Genomic DNA, 5574 nt, shown 5'->3' on the forward strand with positions numbered 1-5574 from the left:
GTTTCAGATCAAATTATTCTACAATAGATAATATTTTCACTTTACAATCGTTAATCGAATTATCCTTTTTACTGAAAAAGAAACTATATTGTGCATTTATAGATTTTAAGGCTGCTTTTGACAATGTATGGAGAATAGGATTATGGCAAAAACTCATTCAAAATAATATTACCGGAAAATGTTTTGAAGTTATAGTGAAAATGTACTCTGAAAGTAAATCCAGAATAGCTGTTAATGATATGGTAACTGAATACTTTCCATGCAAAATAGGGGTACGACAAGCTGAAAACTTATCGCCCTTTTTATTTGCTTTATTTCTGAATGATGTAGAATCCTTTTTAATTGCACATAACAATATTGGTGTCTCAACAATATCAAATGAGATTGAAAAAGAACTTGGTGTTTTGCTAAAAATGCTGATTATTTTGTACGCAGATGATACAGTTTTACTATCAGAATCACCCGAAGATTTACAGAATCAATTGAACAGTTTTTTATTGTATTGTGAAAAATGGAAGTTAGAAGTTAATATTGAAAAAAACGAAAATCGTGATTTTTTCAAAGGGACGTATACCACATAAAGTTTTTCATTACAATAACAAAGAAATTGAAATTGTTAAACATTTTAAATATCTAGGAATCATATTCTCAACAACAGGCTCATTTATTAAGACAAAACAGTATGCTACTGAAAGAGCAACGAAAGCTATGTATGGTATTTTTGAAAAAGGGTAACCAATTACATCTTTCTCTATATGACCAATTGTATTTGTTTGACAAGATTGTAGTTCCAATTTTATTGTATGGTTGTGAAGTGTGGGGTTATGGTAATGTTCAAATGGTAGAAAGAGTACATTTAAAATTCTGTAAAATGCTTTTTCATTTAAAACCAAGTACTCCAAATTTTATGATTTATGGTGAATTAGGTAGAGTACCTTTAATTATACATATTAAAACTAGAATTATTGCATACTGGTCAAAAATTCTACATGGAAAACAATCAAAATATTGTTTTTTAATGTATAAATTACTCCGTGCAAAATTTGATAATGGACATGAATCTAAATGGTTAAAGAATTTGAAATCAATTTTAGACAATTGTGGATATAGTAATATTTGGAATCAGAATCAATTATTTAATAGAACTTGGCTTATTAAAAGTTTGAAACAAAAATTACTAGATCAGTTTCAACAAAATTGGAATTCAACCTGTAATGATTCTTCAAAAGGTGCGACATATAAACTATTTACAAATTTACACTTTGGATGCCAATTTTATGTAGATAGCGGCTTAAGTAATTATAAGAAACAAATTTTAGCTAGATTTAGAACAGCAAACCATATTACCAATTGAAACAGGAAGATGGGAAGGTACTGAAAGAATTAATAGAATATGTCTTTTATGTAAAAATGATCTTGGGGACGAATTCCACTATATATTATCATGTGAAAAGTTAAAAGATGAAAGAAAATTGTATATTCCGAAATATTATTTATCAAGACCAAATGTTATAAAGTTTAGTGAATTGTTTTCTTCGAAAAATATTGGGCTATTAAGTAAACTTTGTTCATTTATTAAAATTGTAAACGAGAGAGTCAGACCTCCAGGTTAACATCATTGTAAATTATAATATGAAACTAGAAACTCTTGTTGCTACAGCAACAAAGAAGGTCTTCCGTTCTCCTCTATTTATCTATATGAATGAGCTATTATCTATGTTAAAAAGGCATATAATATTTTAAATGATTTCAGGAAAACAAACAGCCAAAGGTGTAACTTACCAAGATTCTTTACATTACTTTAGACAATTATAGTCTTGATACCATGTACAAAAATCATTTTCAATTTTTTTTATCACTTCCTGTGACGACCGCAAGTGACGGTGGACGCATTGTACCCTGTATTTGTTGCCCAATCTTCATGGTTTTTTATTCATATAAGTTTAGTGTCTTGATCTGTTACACTTTAAGAGATCTCGTAATATTATCTTCTCATTTTGAGGACATTTAATCACGTGACCGGAAGTAAATTTTTGAAAAGATATTTGAGGTTACTCTAGATATTTCAGTCTAAATAACATGTCCTAAGATCACGCAACCGGAAGTGATTTTTTTAAAGATAGTTGGCGTTACTTAAGACAGTTACAGTCTTAATAACATATCCAAAAATCATTACAAATACTGCATCTATAAAAAAATATTTACTGGAAAGAAAAATACTCAAATTATGAAGCTTTTCTCTTATAACTGGAAGTTGTCTTCTTTGTTTCCGGTATTACTGACTTATTTCAAAACTACAAATAAGATGCTATTATGTGGTAAAAAAAAGTTTCCATAAGGGAAAGTTGAATTTTTGGACTTCTTTGATCACTTCCTGTGACGACTGGAAGTGACGACAGACGATCTTATCAACCATGGAATTGCTAACTCATCAGGATATACCACTTGCCAAAGTTTGGTGTCTTAATCTCTTACTGTTTCAGAGATCTAACTATAATAATTTCTCATCTTGAGGACAGGAAATCACACGCAACCGGAAGTGAATTTAAAAAAAAATAGTTGATGTTGCTGTAGACATTTGCAGTCTGAAATAACATATCCAAAACAGTTGCAAACACTTTATCTATAAAAAATATATATTGGAAAGAAAATATTCAAATTATTCAGTTTTTCTCTTATAACCGGAAGTTGTCGTTTTTGTTTCCAGTGAAGCTGATATATTTTGAAAATACAAATAAAGCGCTATAATGTGATGCAATAAACGTTCCATAAAAGAAAAGATGAAATTTCCGATTTTTTTACCACTTCCTGTGACGACCGGAAGTGACGGCGGACAATCTTAACCCATATGTTTTTCCCTTTTCGTCAAGATATACCACTCCTATAAATTTGGTGTCTACATCTCTTACCGTTTCAGAGATATAGCTATAAGAACTGTTCATTTTGAGGACAGGAAATCACGCGACCGGAAGTGAATTTTCCAAAGATATTTGACGTTTCTGTAGTCATTTGCAGTCTGAATAACATATCTAAAAATCATTTCGAAAACTTTATCTATAAAAAATATTTATGGGAAAGAAAAATACTGAAAATATGCAGTATTTCTCTAATAACCGGAAGTTGTCGTTTTTATTTCCGGTGGGACTGACATATTTCGAAACTACGAGTAAGATGCTATAATCTGATGCTAAAATACTTTCAAAAAAGAAAATTTGAAATTTTCGATATTTAAGAACACTTCCTGTGACGACCGGAAGTGACGGCGGACAATCTTAACCCAATTGGATTTGCCTACTTATCAAGATCTATCATCCCTGTAAGTTTGGTGCCTTTATCTCTTACCGTTTCTGAGATCTCACTCGGATTAAATATTTTTGAGAAAAGCGGAAATCGGACATATCTGACGACCGGAAGTGATTTTTGAAAAAATGAACAAAACGTCTCGGGGTATTTTTATTCTCTATCATCCCTGAAAATTTCAGGAAAATCCGTCCAGCCATCTCTGAGAAATCCTGCCGACAAGATTTGGGGAAAAAAATAATAATAAGAATAATAATAAGAAAAAACAGTAGAATCACTATAAGGTCTTCCGTCTGAAACGGAAGACCTTAAATATTTGATTATATTAATAAGCACACTTTGTATATATGTTATATGTAATGCTCACGCATGTATGTATATATGTTATAATAATATGTATGATCTCTATGTTGTTAAAATAACAACGAAAGAGATGTTAATAATAAACTGGTGGTAAACTTCATGGCCACAACTTAAGTACAGGAGAGTTATCTTCCCTCAAGCTTGACGTTTCTATACTACTAGTATGGAGATTAACCAGAAGTCTCTGTAGAGACTGAAGCTCTACTGGTTTGTACTTATAGCAAAGGAAGAGAAAAGTACTTAAGCAGTTGGAAATTGAAACTTTTCAACAGCAATAAATAGAATAATGATCCTTGATTAAGTCTCTTTATGTTCTTAGTGCAGTCTACTTGCATGCCACATTTATATTATAATCAAACTAAAATTGTATTTGGAGTAGCATTTTGAAAGAATTTCACAGAAATTTCTATTTTTAGTAACCACGGGAACACCGTTCATCGAAATCAAAAACCGATACACAGAATTGTGTATCTTAGTGTAGTCTACTTGTGTGCCAAGTTATATTGAAATCAGACTAAAACTGTAGGAGGAGTAGCATTTTGAAAGAATTTCACAGAAATTTCTATTTTTAGTAACCACGGCAACACCGTTCATCGAAATCAAAAACCGATACACAGAATTATGTATCTTAGTGTAGTCTACTTTTGTGCCAAGTTATATTGAAATCAGACTAAAACTGTAGGAGGAGTAGCATTTTGAAAGAATTTCACAGAAATTTCTATTTTTAGTAACCACGGCAACACCGTTCATCGAAATCAAAAACCGATACACAGAATTATGTATCTTAGTGTAGTCTACTTTTGTGCCAAGTTATATTGAAATCAGACTAAAACTGTAGGAGGAGTAGCATTTTGAAAGAATTTCACAGAAATTTCTATTTTTAGTAACCATGGCAACACCGTTCAACAAAATCAAAAACCGATACACAGAATTATGTACCTTAATGTAGTCTACTTCTGTACCAAGTTATATTGAAATCATACCAAAACTGTAGGAGACATAGCATTTTGAAAGAATTTCACAGAAATTTCTATTTTTAGTAACCACGGCAACACCGTTCATCGAAATCAAAAACCGATACACAGAATTATGTATCTTAGTGTAGTCTACTTTTGTGCCAAGTTATATTGAAATCAGACTAAAACTGTAGGAGGAGTAGCATTTTGAAAGAATTTCACAGAAATTTCTATTTTAGTAACCATGGCAACACCGTTCATCAAAATCAAAAACCGATACACAGAATTATGTATCTTAGTGTAGTATGCTTTTGTGCCAAGTTATATTGAAATCAGACTAAAACTGTAGGAGGAGTAGCATTTTGAAAGAATTTCACAGAAATTTCTATTTTTAATAACCACGGCAACACCGTTCATCGAAATCAAAAACCGATACACAGAATTATGTATCTTAGTGTAGTCTACTTGTGTGCCAAGTTATATTGAAATCAGACCAAAACTGTAGGAGGAGTAGCACTTTGAAAAATTGTTTACAGACAGACAGACAGACAGATGGACAGACGGACAGACAGACAGACAGACGGACGGACGACGGACGCATTACTATCGCATAAGCTCTTCTGGTCTCTGACCAGTAGAGCTAAAAATATACAGTACACCTTTGCCATATACAAATTAAAGAAAAAGGGAGGAAGGACATATTAGATCCAGATTTCTGCTGCAAGATCCCATGTCATCTCGAAATGGAACACTAACAATTTCATGGTCCACTCCCTGAGATTAAAAGGGGATAAGGACCCCTCAATCAATTATTCTCATCAAGGCTTTTAATTTTAAGTTTTAATATAAAGTAAGGATTTGTTAACAGTTTGCTTCCATACAACAATGCTACTTTACTAACTGCCCGTTTGTAAAACCTCTGAACTGTTCCTTAGTACAACAAAAAACTAGGTGC

Source organism: Saccostrea cucullata, unplaced genomic scaffold, assembly GCF_032062105.1.
Source record: "Saccostrea cucullata isolate Sc308-1 unplaced genomic scaffold, CSIRO_AGI_Scuc_v1 ctg344, whole genome shotgun sequence".
NCBI lineage: Eukaryota > Metazoa > Mollusca > Bivalvia > Ostreida > Ostreidae > Saccostrea > Saccostrea cuccullata.